General features: G+C 37.5%; 1 protein-coding gene across 2 annotated transcripts in view; it reads left to right on the top strand.

Annotated features, from left to right (window-relative positions):
* MDGA2 (MAM domain containing glycosylphosphatidylinositol anchor 2) overlaps nt 1-12,994 on the top strand; it is an 878,646-nt gene that overhangs the window by 67,056 nt on the left and 798,596 nt on the right. The window lies entirely within an intron of this gene.

The raw sequence follows: 12,994 nt of genomic DNA, 5'->3' as shown, positions 1-12,994 counted from the left end.
TTTTTTTTTTTTTTTTATTTATTTGACAGAGAGAAATCACAACTAGGCAGAGAGGCAGGCAGAGAGACAGGAGGAAGCAGGCTCCCTGCGGAGCAGAGAACCCGATCTGGGGCTCGATCCCAGGACCCTGGGATTATGACCTGAGCCGAAGGCAGAGGCTTTAACCCACTGAGCCACCCAGGTGCCCCCCTACTATATTTTCTTAAAGGAAGCCACTGTAGCAGCTCTGGAATCCAGCCAAAGATATATGAAAACATCTTAAAGTTTTTATAGTAATGATGGTTAGCAAAAAGGGTGTTGAGCAAAGATCATTTTGACTCAAATGACAATATGTCACATTTATGTTTATAAAATATCTCTTTGAAAGGGAGACATTATAAAATTATTTTTCCAAGTTTTCAGTTTCTGAGATACAAAAATACAAGGTGAAGGCTACTCATATAATAGTTGGAATATTTTACCAACATTATTATTTTTAGTTCATGTTGGAAAAGACTGCTGGTGAATTTGTTAGAAGAAAAAAAGAATGTGGGAGAGTCTCATCTACGATATTTTTCCCTATTGATTTGAGTTTTACTGAAGGAAAATATTTAATTAAAATATTCATTTTGTTTAAAAAGTGGGCAGACAACTACATAGATATCATTTCTTGGTAATGGAAACAGACAATCTTGAAAAATCTTTAAGAAATAGTCTTAGTGAGATTAAGAGTCATTTATGGTTTGTCTCCTATCCCCCTACCCCCCCATGTTGCTTCTCCATGTCCTCATATCAGGGAGATCATATGATAGTTGTCTTTCTCCGATTGACTTATTTCACTAAGCATGATATGCTCTAGTTCCATCCACGTCGTCGCAAATGGCAAGATTTCATTTCTTTTGATGGCTGCATAGTATTCCATTGTGTATATATACCACATCTTCTTTATCCATTCATCTGTTGATGGACATCTAGGTTCTTTCCATAGTCTGGCTATTGTAGACATTGCTGCTATAAACATTCGGGTACACGTGCCCCTTCGGATCACTATGTTTGTATCTTTAGGGTAAATACCCAGTAGTGCAATTGCTGGGTCATAGGGTAGTTCTATTTTCAACATTTTGAGGAACCTCCATGCTGTTTTCCAGAGTGGTTGGACCAGCTTGCATTCCCACCAACAGTGGAGGAGGGTTCCCCTTTCTCCACATCCTCTCCAGCATCTGTCATTTCCTGACTTGTTAATTTTAGCCATTCTGACTGGTGTGAGGTGATATCTCATTGTGGTTTTGATTTGTATTTCCCTGATGCCGAGTGACGTGGAGCACTTTTTCATGTGTCTGTTGGCCATCTGGATGTCTTCTTTGCAGAAATGTCTCACAAAACAAACTGGGGGTTGCTGGGGGGAGGTGGGATTGGGAGAGGGGGAGCAGGCTATGGACATTGGGGAGGGGAGGCGAACCATAAGAGACTATGGACTCTAAAAAACAACCTGAGGGTTTTGAAGGGTCAGGGGTGGGAGGTTGGGGGAACAGGTGGTGGGTAATGGGGAGGGCACGTTTTGCATGGAGCACTGGGTGTTGTGCAAAAAGAATGAATACTGTTACACTGAAAAAATAAATAAAATGAAAAAAAAAAAAGAAATAGTGATTTATTTTGATGATTACTTTAGATTTTTCTTAACTGACTACCTAGAAAGTTTACCCTTATAGGGAAAGTTTTCATGACCTCAGTTTCAATAGTGACAGGGTCTCTTGACTACTTGAGCACACCCATCTCTTACAAAACATTTTCATTTTCTTTATAAGAGTAGGATTTTAAATGTTTGGCCTCAGTGAGGTAACACAATGAGACACTAACACATTAGCATGAAGGCCTTATTTGGTGTAGCTACCCCTTAATGCAGAGCAGAGTTCTTACAGAATGGGCTTAGGCACCAGAACATTTTGATTATGGATACAAGCTCTTGATTTGGACTTGAATCGAGACTCCTTAACTTAGTAATTTTTAGAAATTAGGAAAGTTGCCTAATTACTACACGACTAGTTTTTTCATCTTTAAAAATGGACATAACAAAATACTGACTTTGGAGGGACATATTGAAGATTAAATAAATGAACCCAAGTAGCAGAATGTGTGGGAAATATATGTTGAGGCAGTATTAGCTAGCTAATGATATTAGTAATAATTTTTGGTAGGGGTATAAAGAGAAGAGACAAGTGCAGTTTCTAGGCATTTGCTATTCCTTAATTCCAGATGGAGCCCCACAGACAAGGTGGAAGACAGTGGATTTCCTGGGAGGAGGCAGGGTGGAAAGTGATGCCGGAGGTGGAGCTGGATGATGGGCAACGGCATACTTCACCTGGCTCATAATTTCATCATGAACCTAAACATATGAAACACTAAAAACCGTAAATAAGGAAAAACACCACGGAAGATTCAGTCTTCTTATGGGGCACCTGGGTGGTTCAGTCATTTAAGCATCTGACTTGATTTCAGTTCAGGTCATGATCTTAGGGTTGTGAGATCAGGCCCCATGCTTGCTTTAGATTCTCTCTCACCCTCTCCCTCTGCTCCTCCCTCCATACTGTCTTTCTCTCTCAAATAAATAAATCTTAAATGCAGCTCTCTTACATGTACAGGTGAGGGAGTATTGACAAATGTATGTAGCTGTGTAACCACTTCTACAATCAAGATATAGACAAATACTAACATCACTCCCCGGAAACATCTGGTTTTCCTTTGTAGCCAGTCCCCACCCTACCATAGCCTCAGGCAATACCTGGCCTACTTTTTGGAATTATAGAGTAGGTTTGGTTTGCTGTTGTTCTAGAATTTTATATAAATGGAATCATATAGAATATGCTCATATTTGGCTTATTTCATTCAGCATGGGGGTCGCATTTAAAGTGAGATTTGTTCCTATAAAATAAGGCATTGTTGGGTACCTGGGTGGCTCAGTTGGTTAAGCGACTGTCTTCAGCTCAGATCATGATCCTGGAGTCCTGGGATCGAGTCCTTTGTTGGGTCCATGGGGAGTCTGCTTCTCCCTTTGAACTTCTCTCCTCTCATGCTCTCTCTCACTCTTTCTCAAATAAATAAATAAAATCTTAAAAAAAAAAAAAGACATTGTCACCAAACTCATTTTTTTTTTTTTTTTTTTTAGTTAGGTCTTTGAAAACTACCGAATTGTGTAGGAAAATTGAGTTAAGGGACAGAGATTACTACATGCCTACATGATTCTGTGTAGTGTGGGCATGGCCTTGGTGACTCATTCCAGGTGACAAACATTTAAGATGCATGCTTGAGAGTGGCTTCTTCAGAGAGTATAATTAATGCCTCACCCTCCATTATGCTGTCTTGTCTTTGAGTGAATTCTTCTCTTGGATTCAACTGGAAACATGGTAGGATGAGTTTTTGTGGGTTGTTTCTCTTTTTTTATTCTTTGGAATATATCAGTTTTTGTATTTTCCTTTAGTGCTGGGGATAAGCAAAGAAAGTGTCTAATGGATCATCTTTTGAAAATCCCAGTTATCATGCTTGGTTGTGTTGAAAATAATCAGCACCGTAAAGTATGCATACTATTTTGTTAGACACTTTGGGGTATGAGAGAAACTTGAGTTTTAAGCCTTGCTCTAGAAAAGCATGTGTATACATTGTAATGGGGTTTATGAAAAAAGTTAGGTATTTACTTAGACCTTGAAAATGGTAATGTTTTAATTGTGACAAGTAAGAAGGCATTCTCAGATGAGGGGTGAAAATATTGATAAAGGCTAAAAAGTTGGAAGGATATGGAGGAAATTGGCAAGACAGGTTAATATGTGATGTATACCATATAATCTGTCTTATCCATTACACTGGAAGTAACTTGAGAACAGAGATGCTGTCTTCCTCTACTCTATTTGTAGCATATATTTACTTTTTATTTTTTATTTTTTAAAGGATTTACTTCTTTGTCAGAGAGAGAGCACAGGCAGGGGAGCAGCAGGCAGAGGGAGAAGCAGGCTTCCTGCTGAGCAAGGAGCCTGAAGTGGGACTTGATCCCAGAACCCTGGGATCAAGATCTGAGCTGAAGACAGACAACTTACTGAGCCACCCAGGAGCCCCTTTTTGCAGCATTTAGCACAGTGCTAGGTATGTAGGAGGTACTCAATAAATACTGGTTGAAGAAATGAAGAGGTGCATGAAATTTCATGTCAAGCACAGCCTAGTGGGGAGTAATTCTGTTTCTCCTGTGCCTACACAGTTAAGAACAAGACCAAGTTCTTGTTTAAGTAATGAACAGAATTGCATATGACTCCTGAGACTATGAAGACTAGGTAGGAGGCAGCACTCCCCCTCTAAGCTCTGAGGAACACTAAACGTAAAAACTCCATTTCAAAAAAATGACAAGAGACCCAGTTTGTTCAACCTGAAACTTGATGTTTCTGTTACTATATACTTTAATATTGAAATAACTTTATGGGTCCTTCAGAGGAATCGGTAGAAGAATCTATCCTTTATGGGAAAGCGGAATTTATTTACAGTCTTTCAAGACTTTTTCTTTTTTAAGTAGTCTCCACACCCAGCAGGGAGCCCAACATAGGGCTTGAACTTAGGACCCTGAGATCAAGACCTGAGCTAAGATAAAGAGTCAGATACTTTTGGTTAACTGAGCCACCTAGGTGCCCCTCTCAAGACATCCTACTTTCTGACACGTTAAGAAAAAAAAACCAAAAAACTGAAAAAACAGAACAAAATCAATCATCAGAAACAGTAAGCTGTTATAGAGGTATGAGAGAGTATAAGGTGAAATGGAAAATATCCATATCTGTGTCTTTACCACGTCCCAACAAACTGGCCCTTTAAAAAGTATGGCCACTTAATTTAATGTTTATCCTAGACAAAACCATAAATTCCTTGAAAGGAAGCAAGCCTTAATTTGGGACTTAATTATACTTTGTACAAGAACTATTGTTTCCAACACACACTGAATCTGAATTTCTTACCGAGAGAGAAAAGTATACTGATTAATTTATTTTGAAAAATTTGTAAGTTTCATTCTAAAAAGACTTTGGCACTTACGTAATTTCACTACTGTCTTTAGTTTAATTATATTTTAAATGTCATTTAGAAAGTACATGTTACTAATAAAAATCTCTCCTCATGAAACTATCTGGTGTTACCAAACACAAATAATCAAGCAGAGTCTTTTTGTTTTTCAGATTTTTAAATTTAAAATCTAGTTATATAGTGTGATACTGGCTTCAGGGGTAGAATTTAGTGCAGGGTTCTAAATAAACTGCTGCCTTTACATGGGACTGAGTCTTTCATATTGTTTTGGTTGGTGTCAAACTTTAGCAAATAAGTCTGATAGTGTGAATGGAAGATGTCCAATCCCAGCAGTTAAACCTAGGAATTTTCACATCAGAGATTATCCATTTTCCTTTGCCATAAAGATGAGCAGAGAAAGAAATTTTCTTTTCTAAAATTGGTACTAAAATTTTATAAGATTCCATAGAAAAGAGTAATTTCTTATGACATATGAAAGTTCTATTCATTCTAAGTATAAAGATAAAATGTCCTGTCCTGTTCCAAAACTAGTCTGTAATTGGGTTAAATTTTCTCCAACAGTTCATCATTATTTGTTGGTTAATCATCATATTTCCAAAATATTACTTTGTGGAGTCAATGGAAGAATTTCCTTGTCCTAACTGTGGGTGTTGTGAGTATATTATGAATATTGCTCATTGCAGTATTACTATAGTTGTCTCAAGATAGTGCATATGAAAATTTCTTGGTTTAACTAATCTGAATTATCTTCTTGGTATTGTAATAACTGAATTTACAATAATGAGGACAGACCTTCTTTTTCTCTGTTCTTTAAAAAATTTGGATATACCTAGTGTTGTTCATAGTCATGCTCTATACCTTTCTCCCTAAATATTTTTGCTTACACTTTTCCTTCTGCCTAGAATGTATTTTATCTTGTCAAAATCCAACTCATCTCTTAAGATCCATTCATATTCTTTTATTTGTACTAACAAGTGGTGACTGCATGTCCTGAAACTTCAGTTATTTGCATTTTCTTTTGACATTTATCAGATTCTGCTTTTCATTTATTTGTATTGAACATCAGCTACTAACCATACTATGAACTAGGCCACTGCTGAGTTTATATTGTGATGGGAAAGGCAGGTAATTTAACATACTATTAAATTAAAGGATGATATCTGCTTTCACAATTTCTCTTCAACGTTAGGGCCTAACTAGAGCAATTAGACAAGAAAAATAAATAAAAAGCACCCAATTTGGAAATGAAGAAGTGAAACTATCTCTATTTGCAAATGACTTGAGTTTGCTTATAGAAAACCCTAAGCAATAGATGCATAAAAACTATTAGAATTTATAAATGAATTCAGCAAGGTTTCAAGGTACAAGGTCAGCATATGAAAAGTACTTGCATTTCTATAAACTGGCAATGAACAATCTGAAAATGAAATTAAGAAGCAATTTCATTTATGATACCATCAAAAGGATAAACTATTTAGTAGTAAATCTAATCAAAGAAATGCACAATTAACCACTGAAAATTATGAAACAATTTTGAATAAATTAAAGAAAACCTAAATAGCTAGAAAATGTGTCATGTTCATGGATTAGAAGATTTACTGTTGTTAATATTATGATGATCTCCAAGTTGATCTACTCATTCGGTACAATCCATCTCAAAACCTACACTGCCTTTTTTGCAGAAATTTACAAGCTGATTCAGAAACTCACATGAAAGTTTAAAGGAACCAGAGTAACTAAAACAGCCTTGAAAAAAAGAGAAAAAAATTGGAGGCCTCAGTCTACTTGATATCAGAACTCACTACAAAGCTACAGTAAACAATACAATGCGGTATGATCTATTAGTATAGACCAGTGGGATAGGCTCTGGTCATAAACCCTTATATTTTTGACAAATTGATTTTTGACAAAGGTGCTAAGAAAATCCTCTGGGGGAAAGAATAGTCTTTTGAACAAACATCTTTGGAATAACTGGATATGCACATGCACAAGAGTAACATTGAAACTTTCCCTCAGACCATATACAATAATTAATGCCACATGAATTATAGACTTGTAAGAGCTAAATGTAAGAGATAAAACTGTAAAACTCTTCAAGGAAAACGTAGGCCTAAATCTCTGAGATCTTGAGTTAGGCAATGATTTCTTACAAATGATACCAAAAGCACAAGTGACAGAAGAAAAAATAAATTGTGATAGGATATCTGCACAAAGATGTCTATCTTCAAAACCCAAAACCTGTGGTTACCTTATATGATAAAATAGACTTTGCAGATGGGATTAGATTAAGGATCTCGGGGCGCCTGGGTGGCTCAGTGGGTTAAAGCCTCTGCCTTCGGTTCAGGTCATGATCCCAGGGTCCTGGGATCGAGCCCCGCATCAGGCTCTCTGCTCAGCAGGAAGCCTGCTTCCTCCGCTCTCTCTCTGCCTACTTGTGATTTCTGTCTTTCAAATAAATGAATAAAATCTTAAAAAAAATAAATTAATTAATTAAGGATCTCAGAATGGGGAGAGTATTTTAGATTATCTGGGTAGAACAAGTGTAAACACAAAGGTCTTACAAAGGAAAAAAAGGGCGCAAGAGAGCCAGACTCAGAGGAGGAATTGTGAAGCAGAAGGAGAATTTCGAGTGATATGGGGCCATAAGCCAATAAATGTGTGCAATATCTAGAAGCTGGAAGAGGCAAGGAAACATTCTCCTAGGAGCCTTCAGAAGTAAGGCAGCCCTGCCAACACCTTGATTTTTACCTATTGAGACCCATTTTGGATTTCTGATGTCTACAATTGTAATACAATAATTTTGTTTTGGTTTAAACCATTAGGTTTGTGGTAATTTGTTATAGCAGCAGTAGAAACCTAATACCTTGATAAATTGGACTTCATTAAAATTAGTTTTTTTGTGCTTCAAAGGATAATATCAAGTATGTGAAAGACAGCTTCCGAAATGGGTGAAAATATTTGCAAATCATATATCTGATGAGTTGTATCCAGAAAATATGGACTCTTACATGTAACCAAAAAAGACAAATAACCCAATTACAAAATGAGCAAAGGATCTGAATACACATTTCTTTAAGGAAGATAAAAAAATGGTCAGTAAGGACATGAAAAAATTTTCAACATCATTAATTATTAAGGAAATGCAAAGGAGGGGCACCTGGGTGGCTCAGTGGGTTAAAGCCTCTACCTTCGGCTCAGGTCATGATCCCAGGGTCCTGGGATCGAGCCCCACGTTGAGTCTGCTTCCCTTCCTCTCTCTCTGCCTGCTTCTCTGCCTACTTTTGATCTCTCTGTCAAATAAATAAAATCTTAAAAAAAAAAAAAAGGAAATGCTAAGGAAAACTACAATGAGATACCACTTCTTAACTACTATGATGGCTATAATAAAAAAGATGGACAATAACAAGGGTTGGTGAAGATGTAAGAAGTTCCACCAACACCTCACGCGTTGTTGATGGAAATGTAAGATGAGTCAGCTGTCTTGGAAAATGGTTGTTTGATCCTCAGAATGGTAAATACAGAACTACTTGTGATCCACCAGTTCTGTTCTTTGTTATAGTCTCAAGAATTTAAAACATATTTTTACATTAAAATTTGTACATGAATGTTTATAGTAGCTTCATTTTAATGTTCCAAAGGTAGAGGCAACCCAGAATATCTATCACCTTGTGAATAGATAAATAAAATGTAGACTATCAATACAATGGGAAATTATTAAAATGATTAAAATTAATAAAATATTGATCTAAGCTGCAACATGGATGAACTTTGCCAACATGCTACGTGAAAGAAGCCAGGCACAAAAGGCTACATATTTTATGTTTCCATTTATAAGAAATGTCCGAAATAGACAAATTCCTAGAAAGGAGATTAGTGGTGCCAGAGATGGGGAGTATGTGGCAGAAACATGGACTGACTACTACTGAGAATGGGGTTTCTTGTGAAAGGGATGAAAATAATTAGAGAATTAGTGGTAAGGGGTGCTAAACTCTGTGAATATGGTGAAAACTACTAAATTGTACACAATAAAAGGTAAAATTTATGGTATGTGAGTTATATCTCAATAAAACTGTTATTAAAGATAGGAAAAATAAAATAAATTTAAGGGCAATAAATGCTCTGAGAGGGACCAGAACCTCAGAGTGCTAACCTGACACGACTTGAAGTGTTATGGTAGATCATTCATTAGAGAGATATCTAGGTTGGAATATAAAGTAATTTGCTTATTCGTATTGTATTCTCTTGAAATCTGTGAACTCCCTTATGGCAAGGTCTGTATTTCTGTGAGATGCTGTATCAGATAGGATAGTAGTTGAAGGGACTAGGACAATAGAACACATAGTCAAGCCAACAGTACCGGCTAAATGTCATAGGAGTAGATTTAGCTGTATGGCTAGAAGTAAGGAATCTAGCTATCTGTAGTCAAGATTAAGGTATTGAGCTCCAAGAGAAAGACAGTGGAGTATAGCTGTGGCTATCAAGAAAGTTTGAACATGACTAGTAGTCAGGGACTGGATGTTCATTGAGAATGGATTATTGGACAGAGCAAAGGAGGTCTCAGTTGTAAAAAACACATGGGAAGCCACTTCTGAGAAGACTCTGCAATGAACAGCCCAGGTCCCCTTGGCACTCATTGTCCTCATATTGATATATGCTTCTATGACTTTTTGCTTGAAGAGTGTTCTTTCAGCCCCCATGGAATAATAGGAAATGCTTGAGGGTGGACATACCCTGGAGCTGCCCTCAGCAGGTAACAAATGGACAATGAATGATAAATATTCCAAATACCTCATTCCTTGGAAGGAGCAACCGTGAGAAGTATCCAATACCATTATCTAGAGCTGCCCAGTGGAGCTGAGTCCCTGATTTTTGCAGAAATAACCTATTCTTGGGGCATCTGGATGGCTCAGTGGGTTAAAGCCTCTGCTTTCGGCTCGGGTCATGATCCCGGGATCCTGGTATCGAGTCTCCACATTGGGCTCCCTGCTCAACGGGAAGCTTGCTTCCCAACCCCCCGCCCCGCCCCCGCCTGCCTCTCTGCCTACTTGTGATCTTTGTCTGTAAAATAAATAAATAAATAATAAGATCTTATTTTTTTAAAAAAAAGAAATAACCTATTCTTTAATAATACTATATTGGTTTTCTTCTGTTTCTTGTCTTGTTTTCTGTTTCATACTGATTCTTCCTAGGATCATCTTACAAAAAACTCAGACTCATATCCTTATATTTCGGTCGGCATCTGGAAAAATCATTTCAGATACCACCAAGGCAAGGACTATGAATTAGGACATTAGGGAACAATATGGGTGATAAACTAAATCTCACTGACTCACTTAAGTGGCTAGGGTAGAGCATGAAGACATTGTGTTCTTAAGGTTGCGGCGTAGTACTAAGGACAGTCTGATGCCATTGGTTAATGCTGCATAACACTTCTTTAGGGCAATTGAAAGAATAAACAAGCTTACTTTAGCTAAAATCAGGTAGAAAATGGAAATATTATTAAGAAGGATAATATAAAAGCTCTGGTTTCTGTCTGTCCAGTCTCTCTCCTTCCCCATTCTGGTAACAGACTTCACTCGCCCTCTAGAACTCAAGAATTACCATGTGACCTTGGTTGGACTAGTTCTAGTAGCTTCTCCTCCCATCTATAGTGATTGGTTCCAAGCTGCCCATCTTGGTCCATTCGGGTTGCTATAACAAAATGCCATAACCTGGGATGGCTTATAAACGACAGAAGTTTGTTTTTCACAGTTGGGGAGGTTGGGAAGTCCACAACGTGGTGCTGGCAGATTTGGTGTATGATGAAAGTCCACTTCCTTGTTCATCAATGGCTGTCTTTTCATTGTGTCCTCATATGGCAGAAAGGGAAAAGGAGCTTTCTGGGGTGTATTTTATTAATGATGTTAATCTCATTTATGAGGGCCCAGCTTTAGTAACCTAATCACCTTCCAAAGGCCCTACCCCAAACACCATCATTTTGGGGATGTGGAGTACACAGTCATTGTGGGGTACACAGTCAGCCTGTAGCACTGACCAATTAAAAACCTCACAGAAATTATATAAACTGAGGCTAAGAAAGTGCATGTTTCTTGCCTCTTATTTTGCTAAATGGTTTGTCAAAATTGAATGATGTAAGCTTTGAGCTATGGGACTGATGAAAGCCATATACCATGGAAAAGATTTGGAACTACATACAAAGGGGCATAATAAAGAGAGCAAGACAGAGAGAGGTAGGGAGAGGGAAATTGATTCTGAAAATGGAAGGGAATTAATGAATTATGGCCATCTATTAGACACTGTACTTCCTAGTCAATCACTTCTTTTTGGCTTTCGTTGATTTATGTTGGGGCTATGAATTAAAACTGAGTGTCATAACTATTAAATAGCTATCTTTCCTAAGCACTTTCTCTGTGTCAGACTGTGTTCTCCGTACTATGTATATATTCTCATTTAATCCTTACAGCAGCTTTGTGAGATATGTATTGTTGTATTCTCCATTTTATTGATAAAAAGACTGAGGTTTAGAGATAAGTAGTTTGCTCAAGCTTAGGTAGTTGTTAGTGGTGGAAGCAGGGTCTTAAACATAAGTACAAGTTCTTTCATAACCCAGCATTATTCTGGAAGCTAAGTCGTGCTAATGCCTCAGAGAGAATGTTGGCAAACCTGTAGCTGGAGAGTTTCTCCTGAGGGTTTCTCCTGAGGAGAAGTCTCTCAGGAGGCAGCCATCACAGTTCATACATATTTTTGTTTTCTACCATACCTGCATTCTGTCTTTCACATAGTCATTTATTCTTCAATGTATTGTCATTGAATGCCAAATTACCCATGTAGAAAAAAGATTCTGACTTCAACAGATTTTATTCAACCAGGAAAGGATATACCTGTATATGTATACATTTTTAGAAGTGTGTTAGAGTCTGAGCATTGTGATTTAAGTCCATATTAATGGTTATAAGGAGCATTCAGGAGGAAATAAGTTTTCACTTGAGTAGGGAAGTAGGATTCAGAAAAAGCTTTACAGAATGGAGTCTTGATGTGAATAAATCTGTGCTATCACGGTGAAGAGGAAGACATTCCAAGGAGAGGAAGTAAGTGGCAAAAACATGAAGCCATAAAGCAGAATTCACATTATGGGAAGTGTAAGGAGTCAACTTGGCTGAGTTGTGGGGTATTGATGGGATGTAGGCAATGATTAATTCATAGAAGAACTTCCATGTAATTCTAGGAAGTTTGAATTCTATCCAGTAGAAAAGAAGGAACCATTAAAAGTTTGTATTCACAAAGATGAAATGCAAAGATAGGCTTCAAAATGGAAGGTGATTTTGACTTGAGGACGGGAGATGAAGAAGCCATTTAGAAGACTTTGTGACAGTCGAGACACGAGACTTTTGAATTTCTGAATCAGTGTTGTAGGAGAGGGGATAAAGAGGCAAATAGATGGAGATGTTGAGGAATTTTTTTTTTTTTAAGATCTTATTTATTTATTTGACATAGAAAGAGAAAGAGAGAGAGAGAGCACGCACAAGCAGGGGTAGCGGCAGGCAGGGAGAGAGGGAGAAGGAGACTCCCCACTAAGCAGGGAGCTGGATGTTGGACTTGATTGCAGGACCCAGAGATCATGACCTGAGCTGAAGGCAGATGCTCAACTCACTGAGCCCCCCAGGTGCCCCAATGTTGAGGAATTTAATTGTGGGGTGTTTTTTTTCCCTGAAATGTGAAATTTGGTTATCTGTACTCCAATAAAACAGTGCTTTCCTCTGTATAATACTTATAAGTAAAGCTGTATCTGATTTATGGTTTCAATCTTAAGATTATCTCTACATAGCATAGTATTATCAGTAAGGAAGTACTGATTGAACAACCATCACATGCCAGGGTAAAGGTTAATCTGTAATAAGTAGATGGTTATTCACAGGTGTGATCATGTTTTACATTGTATAACATTACATCAAAAAAATGACAACAG

Source organism: Meles meles, chromosome 6 (genome assembly GCF_922984935.1).
Source record: "Meles meles chromosome 6, mMelMel3.1 paternal haplotype, whole genome shotgun sequence".
Taxonomy (NCBI): domain Eukaryota; kingdom Metazoa; phylum Chordata; class Mammalia; order Carnivora; family Mustelidae; genus Meles; species Meles meles.
The sequence above is the reverse complement of the archived record's forward strand: the minus strand, read 5'-3'. Positions and strand labels throughout refer to the sequence as shown.